Source organism: Rhinoderma darwinii, chromosome 2 (genome assembly GCF_050947455.1).
Source record: "Rhinoderma darwinii isolate aRhiDar2 chromosome 2, aRhiDar2.hap1, whole genome shotgun sequence".
Classification (NCBI taxonomy): Eukaryota; Metazoa; Chordata; class Amphibia; order Anura; family Rhinodermatidae; genus Rhinoderma; species Rhinoderma darwinii.
In genome coordinates, this window is record NC_134688.1 from 478,121,903 (window position 1) to 478,138,506 (window position 16,604).

Consider the following 16,604-nt stretch of genomic DNA (forward strand, 5'->3'; position numbering starts at 1 on the left):
TTTTCTGGCACTATCTACAGGGGGCACTGTGTGGCAATCTGAACAAGTGGCATAGTATTTGGAACTATCTACAGGGGGCACAGCATGTGTGTGGCGCTTTATTTGCATGGGGCGCAGCTTGTGTGTGGTGCTTTATTTGCATGTGGCAGAGCTCGTGGCACTTTTTAAGGAGGAGCATCATGTAGCACTCTTTTTAGTAGGCACTTTGTGTTTGGCACTTTTTTTTAATAGGGCACAGCCTATAACACTAGTTTCAGGTATCACAGCGTTTGGAACTATTTTTATGGGGCACTCTGTGTGTGATACATTTGTATTTAGGGGCATAGTGTATGGCAGTATATTCAAGGGCACAGTGTATGGTGCTATAAGAATTTTGTGTTAGCTTATAAGTGCGGATATGTTGGAAAAGTGAGGAATCGAAGACATCTGAGCAGCAAACGCTGCAGAGATGAGTCGTGGTCGGGAGGTCTTAACCGTAAGCGAAAAAAAGGAAACAGAACGACTCTAATCAGAGAAGACGTCACCTGTGAGTCACTGAATGTAAATTTTCCCTCTGACTGATCAGTACTGTAGGTTTACATGGTACAAACTTATTTGGCAGGGGTTAACCTGAATTTGTAAATGATCTCTGTACTAAACTGTATTTGTGCTTCTATTGTATATATGTGTATACATTACTACTGTATGGGGGCACGGGGGAGGCATTACTCTGTGGGAGTTACAAAAACCAGCTGTAGTGTCCATGGCCACGGGCCTTCTGCAGCCATGAATCCATGAGCGCTGGTCCCCATCTCCTTCCTAGCAGACGCCAGCGCTCACTTCCGCTCCAGTCTGCTGTGTTCCGTAGGGTGCGCGCGCACGCTCGTGCCCGGCCTTAAAGGGCCAGAGGAAATCATCATCATCAACTGCCATGATTTCCTGGTCTATAAGAAGGCCGCAGGACTTCTGATCCTTGCCTGAGCGTTGTTAGTTTTCCCAATCTGTCTTGCAAATGGTCCCTTAGTGTTTCCCGTTCCAGTTGTTACCCTTGCCCTGTTACCTGTTCCTGTATCCCGTGATGTTCTTGTCCCTCTGCCTATTAGTGTCGGAGTCGTGTCACGTCCTGTGTCATCTGTCACGTCTTGAGATATTCGCCACATCTGGAGCAACCTGCGGCATCTGTGTCATCCGCCACCTCCTGTGTCTTCTGCCACGTTCGCAGGAATTCGCCACGTCTGGCGCCACCTGTGGCACCTGTGACATCCGCCACATTTGGCGATACCTGCTGCACCCATCTCCATCAGTGCCAGATCTGCGGCCACTATCTGGACTATCCAGGGACCCTTGTGCGGGACTTTGTATTCTGGGGTTCCTGTTGTTTGGCCAGCTGCCTCCCTGCTACGGCGGTGCGGCTTAGTGGGTCCACTAACCCGCAACGTGACACCAGCACAAAATCAAACACCACACATGTCAAATATAAAAAAAGTTGCGTAAGATTAATCGGTGGGGGCACGGCAAATGGAGTTGGGGTTTGTTCACATCAGTGTTTGGCTTCGTTGATGGGTTCCGTCAGACCTTTCCGTCGGAGGAACTCATCAACAGAAAGGCAAACGGAAACCATAGCTTCCGTTTGCATTACCATTGATTCCAATGGTAATGCTTCCATTGCTAATGGTTTCCGTTTGTCTCCGCTCCGTAAGGTTTCCGTTTTTGTTTTACGGAATCAATAGCGCAGTCGACTGCAGATGCGACCGCAGACCTTTGAAGATTTGGCGGCGTCTCTTCCCTCCGAGACTCCGGCACACACTGCACTACTCTTCGGCTGATGCCCGTAGGGTACGTGCGCTCGCCCCCGCTCTAAAAGGGCCAGCGTGCGCACCATGAAAGCCTTCCCTAGCCTATCCCAGCACTTCCAGAACTTTAAAAGGAACTCTGCCCATCCCTTCCTTGCCTGCGCTATGTTGTGTCTTCCCTACGCTTGTCTTGCAAATGGTTCCTTAGCTGTATCCTAAATCCTGTTTCCCATATCCAGTATCTGTGTCTATTTCTAGTGCCCAAGTCGAGTGTCCGAGATGACTTCACCATCTGTGTCCGGTGCCCATGCCAAAATGAGTGTCCGAGACGACTTCACCATCTGTGTCCGGTGCCCGTGCCAAAATGAGTGTCCGAGACGACTTCACCATCTGTGTCCGGTGCCCATGTCAATCCAGTGTCTGAGACAACTTCACCATCTGAGTTCGGTGCCCGTGCCAAGTCCAGTGTTCGGGACGACTGCACTACTCTAGTCCGGTGTCCTAGCTGATTGTTATTATCCTGCACAGGCTCGCTTCCCCCTGTCTGGCATATACCCACTTCTGAAATTCCAGGTACCTCGTCTTTACGGACTCTCACAGACTTTGTTGATCAGCAGCTGCTCCGTTACGCGGAGTGGCCCAGTGGGTCCACATACCTGCAAGTTGCTACATACTGGCTTGTTGTCACTTAAACATTGGCGCCGGGATGTACGGCCGGCTGCCATCTTGGGCTGGGTTTTGCTAGGCTCTGTAACAGGGCAATGAGAGACGCGGGCGTCATCATGCCTGGGGGCGGCGCAGTGAACCCGCCAAATAGTGTTCATTGTTGGGAAAGACAAGACGTGCCCTAAACTGTGTACTGTGAAGATAAGGGAGAGTGGTGGGTGATGGAGAGCGCTACTGGCTATTTCCGATGAAGCGGTGGTACAGACTGAGAGAGACCTGGAGGCCTCATACGAGGATTGGTGAAGACCGGGTGGGGCTGTACATGGGTCCCAGAGAGCAAACAGTACAGGGCTGCCATCAGGGGCGTGCAGCTGGTGCTCCCATCAGGGGCCCGGACACAAAAAAAAGTAAAAAAGGAGTCCTCTTGCTACCGATGTCCATTGCCGCTCATAATTAATTTGGAAAAAGGAAAGAGTCCCATTATATTGCAGGGCCCGATTCTTTCTCCAAAGTAGCTAACGCTGGGGGTCTTCTTCACAACTCTGACAACGGCTAGCGTTACAACATTATGAGCGACAGCGAATACAACATCCTGACGTCAATCTTGTAAAGAAGGGCCCCAGCACCAGGATCGTAAGAAGAGGCGCCAGAGGAGAAGAGGCACATTTTTTTTTTAGGGGTTTGATTGAGGTATGAATTAATTTAGGGGTCTAGTTGGTTTTATGAATTAATTTGGTGTCTGGTTTCTACACAGGTGGCATGGGTGCGACGTGTGAGGAGGAGGCAGAGACTTCGTGCCACGGCGCTGGAAAATTGTAGAGCCTCCAGGATTCAGAAGCAGCGGCCAGAACTGCATCTTAGTGAGTGACTCTGTTGTGTAAAAGCAGCAACTTCAGTACAGAGATTTTATTTTGCCCCCCTGCACACCTACTGTCTCCACCCTGCCCATCCACAGAGTCCTTCACCACCCCATCAAAGGTGTTGGATGGGGTTGAGGTCAGGACTCCATAACCACATAGTGACTGAATAATACCCCATACTGTTACTGAATAATACCGCCACACCATAACCACATAGTGACTGAATAATACCACCATACTGTTACTGAATAATACCTCCACACCATAACCACATAGTGGCTGAATAATACCACCATACTGTTACTGACTAATACCGCCACACCGTAACCATATAGTGACTAAATAATACCCCCACACCATAACCACATAGTGACTGAATAATACCACCATACTGTTACTGAATAATACCACCACACCATAACCACATAGTGACTGAATAATACCCCCATACTGTTACTGAATAATACCGCCACACCATAACCTCATAGTGACTGAATAATACCCCCATACTGTTACTGAATAATACCACCACACCATAACCACATAGTGACTGAATAATACCCCCATACTGTTACTGAATAATACCGCCACACCATAACCACATAGTGACTGAATAATACCATCATACAGTTACTGAATAATACCACCACACCATAACCACATAGTGACTGAATAATACCCCCATACTGTTACTGAATAATACCGCCACACCATAACCTCATAGTGACTGAATAATACCCTCATACTGTTACTGAATAATACCACCACACCATAACCACATAGTGACTGAATAATACCCCCATACTGTTACTGAATAATACCGCCACACCATAACCACATAGTGACTGAATAATACCCCCATACTGATACTGAATAATACCGCCATACAGTGACTGAATAATATCCCCATACTGTTACTGAATAATATCCCCATACTGTTACTGAATAATACTCCCATACTGTTACTGAATAATACTGCCACACCATAACCACATAGTGACTGAATAATACCCCCATACTGTTACTGAATAATACCACCACACCATAACCACATAGTGACTGAATAATACCCCCATACTGTTACTGACTAATACCACCACACCATAACCACATAGTGACTGAATAATACCCCCATACTGTTACTGAATAATACCACCACACCATAACCACATAGTGACTGAATAATACCCCCATACTGTTACTGACTAATACCACCACACCATAACCACATAGTGACTGAATAATACCCCCATACTGTTACTGAATAATACCACCATCCCATAACCACATAGTGACTGAATAATAACCCCATACTGTTACTGAATAATACCCCCATACTGTTACTGAATAATACCGGCATACCATAACCACATAGTGACTGAATAATACCCCCCATACTGTTACTGAATAATACCCCCATACTGTTACTGAATAATACCACCACACCATAACCACATAGTGACTGAATAATACCCCCCATACTGTCACTGAATAATACTGCCACACCATAACCACATAGTGACTGAATAATAACCCCATACTGTTACTGAGTAATACCTCCACACCATAACCACATAGTGACTGAATAATACCTCCATACTATTACTGAATAATACCGCCACACCATAACCACATAGTGACTGAATAATACCACCATAATGTTACTGAATAATACCGCCACACCATAACCACATAGTGACTGACTAATACCCCCATACTGTTACTGAGTAATACCTCCACACCATAACCACATAGTGACTGAATAATACCCCCATACTGTTACTGAATAATACCGCCACACCATAACCACATACTGACTGAATAATACCCCCATACTGTTACTGAATAATACCGCCACACCATAACCACATACTGACTGAATAATACCTCCATACTATTACTGAATAATACCGCCACACCATAACCACATAGTGACTGAATAATACCCCCATACTGTTACTGAATAATACCACCACACCATAACTACATAGTGACTGAATAATACCCCATACTGTTACTGAATAATACCTCCACATCATAACCACATAGTGACTGAATAATACCCCCATACTGTTACTGAATAATACATCCACAGCATAACCACATAGTGACTGAATAATACCCCCATACTATTACTGAATAATATCACCACAACATAACTACATAGTGAATGAATAATACCCCCACATCATAACAACATAGTGACTGAATAATACCCCATACTGTTACTGAATAATACCTTCACACCATAACCACATAGTGACTGAATAATACCCCCATACTATTACTGAATAACACAGCTACACCATAACCACATAGTGACTGAATAATACCCCCATATTGTTACTGAATAATACCCCCACACCATAACCACATAGTGACTGAATAATACCACCATACTGTTACTGAATAATACCACCATACTGTTACTGAATAATACCGCCACACCATAACCACATAGTGACTGAATAATACCCCCATGCTGTTACTGAATAATACCACCACACCATAACCACATAGTGACTGAATAATACCCCCATACTGTTACTGAATAATACCACCACACCATAACTACATAGTGACTGAATAATACCCCCATACTGTTATTGAATAATACCGCCACACCATAACCACATAGTGACTGAATAATACCCCCATACTGTTATTGAATAATACCGCCACACCATAACCACATAGTGACTGAATAATACCCCCATACTGTTACTGAATAATACCTCCACACCATAACCACATTGTGACTGAATAATACCCCATACTGTTACTGAATAATACCACCACACCATAACCACATAGTGACTGAATAATACCCCCATACTGTTACTGAATAATACCGCCACACCATAACCACATAGTGACTGAATAATACCCCCATACAGTTACTGAATAATACCCCCATACTGTTACTGAATAATACCACCACACCATAACTACATAGTGACTGAATAATACCTCCACATCATAACCACATAGTGACTGAATAATACCCAGCATACTATTACTGAATAATACCGCCACACCATAACCACATAGTGACTGAATAATACCCCCATACTGTTACTGAATAATACCGCCACACCATAACCACATAGTGACTGAATAATACCCCCATACTGTTACTGAATAATACCTCCATACCATAAACACAGTGACTGAATAATACCACCATACTGTTACTGAATAATACCGCTACACCATAACCACATAGTGACTGAATAATACCCCCATACTGTTACTGAATAATACTACCACACCACAACTACATAGTGACTGCATAATACCCCCATACTGTTACTGAATAATACCTCCACACCATAACCACATAGTGACTGAATAATACCCCCATACAGATACTGAATAATACCGCCACACCATGACCACATAGTGACTGAATAATACCCCCATACTGTTACTGAATAATACCCCCATACCATAGCCACATAGTGACTAAATAATACCCCCATACTGTTACTGAATAATACTACCACACCACAACTAAATAGTGACTGAATAATACCCCCATACTGTTACTGAATAATACCTCCACACCATAACCACATAGTGACTGAATAATACCCCCATACAGTTACTGAATAATACCACCCCACCATAACCACATAGTGACTGAATAATACCCCCATACTGTTACTGAATAATAACTCCACACCATAACCTCATAGTGACTGAATAATACCCCCATACTGTTACTGAATAATATCCCAACACCATAACCACATAGTGACTGAATAATAACCCATACTGTTACTGAATAATACCACCATACTGTTACTGAATAATACCTCCATACCATAAACACAGTGACTGAATAATACCACCATACAGTTACTGAATAATACCGCCACTCCATAACCACATAGTGACGGAATAATACCCCCATACTGTTACTGAATAATACCACCACACCATAACCACACAGTGACTGAATAATACCACCATACTGTTACTGAATAATACCTCCACATCATAACCACATAGTGACTGAATAATACACCCATACTGTTACTGAATAATACCTCCACACCATAACCACATAGTGACTGAATAATACTACCACACCATAACCACATAGTGACTGACTAATACCAGCATACTGTTACTGAATAATACCATCACACCATGACCACATAGTGACTGAATAATACCACATACTGTTACTGAATAATACCACCACACCATAACCATATAGTGACTGAATAATACCCCCATACTGTTACTGAATAATACCACCACAGCATAACCATATAGTGACTGAATAATACCACCATACTGTTACTGAATAATACCACCACACCATAACTACATAGTGACTGAATAATACCACCATACTGTTACTGAATAATACCTCCATACTGTTACTGAATAACACCACAACACCATAACCATATAGTGACAGAATAATACCCCCATACTGTTACTGAATAATACCACCACACCATAACCACATAGTGACTGAATAATACCCCCATGCTGTTACTGAATAATACTACCACACCACAACTACAGAGTGACTGAATAATACCCCCATACTGTTACTGAATAATACCGCCACACCATAACCACATAGTGACTGAATAATACCCCCATACTGTTACTGAATAATACCTCCATACTGATTCTGAGTAATACCCCCACACCATAACCTCATAGTGACTGAATAATACCCCCATACTGTTACTGAATAATACCACCACACCATAACCACATAGTGACTGAATAATACCCCCATACTGTTACTGAATAATACCACCACACCATAACCACATAGTGACTGAATAATACCCAGCATACTATTACTGAATAATACCGCCACACCATAACCACGTAGTGACTGAATAATAACCCATACTGTTACTGAATAATACCTCCACACCATAACCACATTGTGACTGAATAATACCCCATACTGTTACTGAATAATACCGCCACACCATAACCACATAGTGACTGAATAATACCCCCATACTGTTACTGAATAATACCACCACACCATAACTACATAGTGACTGAATAATACCCCCATACCGTTACTGAATAATACCGCCACACCATAACCACATAGTGACTGAATAATACCCCTATACTGTTACTGAATAATACCACCACAACATAACCACATAGTGACTGAATAATACCCCATACTGTTACTGAATAATACCTCCACACCATAACCACATAGTGACTAAATAATACCACCATACTGTTACTGAATAATACCGCAACACCATAACCACATAGTGACTGAATAATACCCCCATACTGTTACTGAATAATACTGCCACATCATAACCACATAGTGACTGAATAATACCACCATACTGTTACTGAATAATACCTCCACACCATAACCACATAGTAACTGAATAATACCACCATACTGTTACTGAATAATACCGCCACACCATAACCACATAGTGACTGAATAATACCAGCATACTAATACTGAATAATACCACCACACCATAACCACATAGTGACTGAATAATACCCCATACTGTTACTGAATAATACATCCACACCATAACCATATAGTGACTGAATAATACTCCCATACTGTTACTGAATAATACCGCCACACCATATCCACATAGTGACTGAATAATACCACCATACTGTTACTGACTAATACCACCACACCATACCTACATAGTGATAGAATAATACCCCCATACTGTTACTGAATAATACCACCACACCATGACAATATAGTGACTGAATAATACCCCCATACTGTTACTGAATAATACCACCACACCATAACCACAGTGACTGAATAATACCCCCATACTGTTACTGAATAATACCACCACACCATAACCACATAGTGAATATATAATACCCCCATACTGTTACTGAATAATACCACCACACCATAACCACAAAGTGACTGAATAATACCCCCATACTGTTACTGAATAATACCGCCACACCATAACCACATAGTGACTGAATAATACCATCATACTATTACTGACTAATACCACCACACCATAACCACATAGTGACTGAATAATACTCCCATACTGTTACTGAATAATACCCCCATACTGTTACTGATAATACCACCACAACATAACCACATAGTGACTGAATAATACCCCCATACTGTTACTGAATAATACCGCCACACCATATCCACATAGTGACTGAATAATACCCCCATACTGTTACTGAATAATACCGCCACACCATAACCACAAACTAACTGAATAATACCACCATACTGTTACTGAATAATACCTCCACACCATAACCTCATAGTGACTGAATAATACCACAATACTATTACTGAATAATACCTCCACACCATAACCACATAGTGACTGAATAATACCACCATACTGTTACTGAATAATACCTCCACACCATAAACACAGTGACTGAATAATACCACCATACTGTTACTGAATAATACCGCCACACCATAACCACATAGTGACTGAATAATACCCCCATACTGTTACTGAATAATACCACCACACCATAACTACATAGTGACTGAATAATACCACCATACTGTTACTGAATAATACCACCACACCATAACCACATAGTGACTGAATAATACCCCCATACTGTTACTGAATAATACCACTACACCATAACCATATAGTGACAGAATAATACCACCATACTGTTACTGAATAATACCACCACACCATAACCACATAGTGACTGAATAATACCCCCATACTGTTACTGAATAATACCACTACACCATAACCATATAGTGACAGAATAATACCCCCATACAGTTACTGAATAATACGACCACACCTTAACCTCATAGTGACTGAATAATACCACAATACTATTACTGAATAATACCTCCACACCATAACCACATAGTGACTGAATAATACCACCATACTGTTACTGAATAATACCTCCACACCATAAACACAGTGACTGAATAATACCACCATACTGTTACTGAATAATACCGCCACACCATAACCACATAGTGACTGAATAATACCCCCATACTGTTACTGAATAATACTACCACACCACAACTACATAGTGACTGAATAATACCACCATACTGTTACTGAATAATACCGCCACACCATAACCACATAGTGACTGAATAATACCCCCATACTGTTACTGAATAATACTACCACACCACAACTACATAGTGACTGAATAATACCCCCATACTGTTACTGAATAATACCTCCACACCATAACCACATAGTGACTGAATAATACCCCCATACAGATATTGAATAATACCGCCACAACATGACCACATAGTGACTGAATAATACCCCCATACTGTTACTGAATAATACCCCCATACCATAGCCACATAGTGACTGAATAATACCCCCATACTGTTACTGAATAATACTGCCACAACGTAACCACATACTGACTGAATAATACCTCCATACTGATTCTGAGTAATACCCCCACACCATAACCTCATAGTGACTGAATAATACCCCCATATTGTTACTGAATAATACCACCACACCATGACAACATAGTGACTGAATAATACCCCCTTACTGTTACTGAATAATACCACCACACCATAACCACATAGTGAATATATAATACCCCCATACTGTTACTGAATAATACCACCACACAATAACCACATAGTGACTGAATAATACCACCATACTGTTACTGAATAATACCTCCACACCATAACCACATAGTTACTGAATAATACCCCCATACTGTTACTGAATAATACCGCCACACCATAACCACATAGTGACTGAATAATACCCCCATACTGTTACTAAATAATACCTCCACACCATAACTACATAGTGACTGAATAATACCACCATACTGTTACTGAATAATACTGCCACACCATAACCACATAGTGACTAAATAATAACCCCATACTGTTACTGAATAATACTGCCACACCATAACCACATAGTGACTAAATAATAACCCCATACTGTTACTGAATAATACCCCCACACCATAACCACATAGTGACTGAATAATACCCCATACTGTTACTGAATAATACCCCCACACCATAACCACATAGTGGCTGAATAATACCACTATACTGTTACTGAATAATACCGCCACACCATAACCACATAGTGACTGAATAATACTCCCATACTGTTAATGAATAATACCACTACACCATAACCACATAGTGACTAAATAATACCCCCATACTGTTACTGAATAATACTGCCACACCATAACCACATAGTGACTGAATAATACCCCCATACTGTTACTGAATAATACCACCACACCATAACCACATAGTGACTGAATAATACCCCCATACTGTTACTGAATAATACCTCCACACCATGACCACATAGTGACTGAATAATACCCCCATACTGTTACTGAATAGTACCATCACACCATAACCACATAGTGACTGAATAATACCCCCATACTGTTACTGAATAATACCGCCACATCATAACCACATAGTGACTGAATAATACCCCATACTGTTACTGAATAATACCTCCACACCATGACCACATAGTGACTGAATAATACCCCCATACTGATACTGAATAATACCTCCACACCATAACCACATAGTGACTGAATAATACCACCACATCATAACTACATAGTGACTAAATAATACCCCATACTGTTACTGAATAATACCGCCACACCATAACGACATAGTGACTGAGAAATACCCCCATACTGTTACTGAATAATACCGCCACACCATGACCACATAGTGACTGAATAATACCCCATACTGTTACTGAATAATACCCCCACACCATAACCACATAGTGACTGAATAATACCCCATACTGTTACTGAATAACACCCCCACACCATAACCACATAGTGACTGAATAATACCACCATACTGTTACTGAATAATACCGCCACACCATAACCACATAGTGACTGAATAATACTCCCATACTGTTACTGAATAATACCACCACACCATAACCACATAGTGACTGAATAATACCCCCATGCTGTTACTGAATAATACCACCACACCATAACGACATAGTGACTGAATAATACCCCCATACTGTGACTGAATAATACCGCCCACCATAACCACATAGTGACTGAATAATACCCCATACTGTTACTGAATAGTACAATCACACCATAACCACATAGTGACTGAATAATACCCCCATACAGTTACTGAATAATACCGCCACATCATAACCACATAGTGACTGAATAATACCATCATACTGTTACTTAATAATACCTCCACAACATAACCACATAGTGACTGACTAATACCCCCATACAGATACTGAATAATACCACCCCACCATAACCACATCGTGACTGAATAATACCCCCATACTGTGACTGAATAATACCGCCCACCATAACCACATAGTGACTGAATAATACCCCCATACTTTTACTGAATAATACCTCCACACCATAACCACATAGTGACTGAATAATACCCCCATACTGATACTGAATAATACCACCACATCATAACTACATAGTGACTGAATAATACTCCATACTGATACTGAATAATACCTCCACACCATGACCACATAGTGACTGAATAATACCCCCATACTGTTACTGAATAGTACCATCACACCATAACCACATAGTGACTGAATAATACCCCCATACTGTTACTGAATAATACCGCCACACCATAACCACATAGTGACTGAATAATACCCCCATACTGATACTGAATAATACCGCCACACCATAACCACATAGTGACTGAATAATACCCCCATACTGTAACTGAATAATACTTCCACACCATAACCACATAGTGACTGAATAATACTGCCACAACATAACCACATAGTGACTGAATAATACCTCCATATTGTTACTGAATAATACCGAAACACCATAACCATATAGTGACTGAATAATACCCCCATACTGTTACTGAATAATACCTCCACACCATAACCACACAGTGACTGAATAATACTCCCATACTGTTACTGAATAATAACCCCACACCATAACCACATAGTGACTGAATAATACCCCCCATACTGTTACTGAATAATACCGCCACACCATAACCACATAGTGACTGAATAATACCCCCATACTGTTACTGAATAATACCGCCACACCATAACCACATAGTGACTGAATAATACCCCCATAGTGTTACTGAATAATACCGCCACACCATGACCACATAGTGACTGAATAATACCCCCATACTGATACTGAATAATACCACCACATCATAACTACATAGTGACAGAATAATACCCCCATACAGATACTGAATAATACTGCCACACCATAACCACATAGTGACTGAATAATACCCCCATACTGTTACTGAATAATACCGCCACAACATAACCACATAGTGACTGAATAATACCGCCCATACTGTAACTGAATAATACTTCCCTACCATAACCACATAGTGACTGAATAATACTGCCACAACGTAACCACATAGTGACTGAATAATACCTCCATATTGTTACTGAATAATACCGCCACACCATAACCATATAGTGACTGAATAATACCCCCATACTGTTACTGAATAATACCTCCACACCATAACCACACAGTGACTGAATAATACTCCCATACTGTTACTGAATAATAACCACACACCATAACCACATAGTGACTGAATAATACCCCCCATAGTGTTACTGAATAATACCGCCACACCATAACCACATAGTGACTGAATAATACCCCCATATTGTTACTGAATAATACCGCCACACCATAACCACATAGTGACTGAATAATACCCCCATAGTGTTACTGAATAATACCGCCACACCATAACCACATAGTGACTGAATAATACCCCCATACTGTTACTGAATAATACCGCCACTCCATAATCACATAGTGACTGAATAACACCCCCATAGTGTTACTGAATAATACCGCCACACCATAACCACATAGTGACTGAATAATACCCCCATACTGTTACTGAATAATACCTCCACACCATAACCACATAGTGACTGAATAATACCACCATACTGTTACTGAATAATACCGCCACACCATAACAACATAGTGACTGATTAATACCCCCATACTGTTACTGAATAATACCGCCCACCATAACCACATAGTGACTGAATAATACCACCATACTGTTACTGAATAATACCCCCATACTATTAGTGAATAATACCTCCACACCATGACCACATAGTTACTGAATAATACCCCCATACTGATACTGAATAATACCACCACATCATAACTACATAGTGACTGAATAATACCCCATACTGTTACTCAATAATACCTCCACACCATGACCACATAGTGACTGAATAATACCACCATATTGTTACTGAATAATACCTCCACACCATAACCTCAAAGTGACTGAATAATACCCCCATACTGTTACTGAATAATACCTCCACACGATAACCACATAGTGACTGAATAATACCACCATAATGTTACTGACTAATACCTCCACACCATAACCACATAGTGACTGAATAATACCACCATACTGTTACTGAATAATACCGGCATACCATAACCACATAGTGACTGAATAATACCCCCATACTGTTACTGACTAATACCTCCACATCATAACCACATAGTGACTGAATAATACCCCATACTGTTACTGAATAATACCTCCACACCATGACCACATAGTGACTGAATAATACCCCATACTGTTACTGAATAATACCGCCACACCATAACCAAAGTGACTGAATAATACCACCATACTGTTAGTGAATAATACCCCCACACCATGACCACATAGTGACTGAATAATAACCCCATACTGTTACTGAATAATACTGCCACACCATAACCACATAGTGACTGAATAATACCCCCATACTGTTACTGAATAATACCAACACACCATAACCACATAGTGACTGAATAATATCCCCATACTGTTACTGAATAATACCGCTACACCATAACCACATAGTGACTGAATCATACCCCCACACCATAACCACATAGTGACTGAATAATATCCCCATACTGTTACTGAATAATACTGCCACACCATAACCACATAGTGACTGAATAATACCCCCATACTGTTACTGAATAATACCACCACACCATAACTACATAGTGACTGAATTATACCCCCATACTGTTACTGAATAATACCGCCACACCATAACCACATAGTGACTGAATAATACCCCATACTGATACTGAATAATACCCCCACACCATGACCACATAGTGACTGAATAATACCCCCATACTGTTACTGAATAATATCTCCACACCATAACCACATAGTGACTGAATAATACCCCCATACTGATACTGAATAATACCACCACATCATAACTACATAGTGACTGAATAATACCCCCATACTGATACTGAATAATACCGCCGCACCATAACCACATAGTGACTGAATAATACCCCCATACTGTTACTGAATAATACCGCCACACCATAACCACAAAGTGACTGAATAATACTGCCACAACATAACCACATAGTGACTGAATAATACTTCCATATTGTTACTGAATAATAACGCCACACCATAACCACATAGTGACTGAATAATACCGCCACACCATAACCACATAGTGACTGAATAATACCCCCATACTGTTACTAAATAATACCGCAAACCATAACCACATAGTGACTGAATAATACCCCCATACTGTTACTGAATAATACCTCCACCCCATAACCACACAGTGACTGAATAATACTCCCATACTGTTACTGAATAATACCGCAAACCATAACCAGATAGTGACTGAATAATACCCCCATACTGTTACTGAATAATACCGCCACACCATAACCACATAGTGACTGAATAATACCCCCATAGTGTTACTGAATAATACCGCCACACCATAACCACTTAGTGACTGAATAATACCCCCATACAGTTACTGAATAATACCGCCACACCATAACCACATAGTGACTGAATAATACCCCCATACTGTTACTGAATAATACCACCACACCATAACCACATAGTGACTGAATAATACCCCCATACTGTTACTGAATATTACCTCCACAACATAACCACATAGAGACTGAATAATACCCCCATACTGTTACTGAATAATAACTCCACACCATAACCACATAGTGACTGAATAATACCACCATACTGTTACTGACTAATACCTCCACACCATAACCACATAGTGACTGAATAATACCACCATACTGTTACTGAATAATACCACCATACTGTTACTGAATAATACCGGCATACCATAACCACATAGTGACTGAATAATACCCCCATACTGTTACTGACTAATACCTCCAC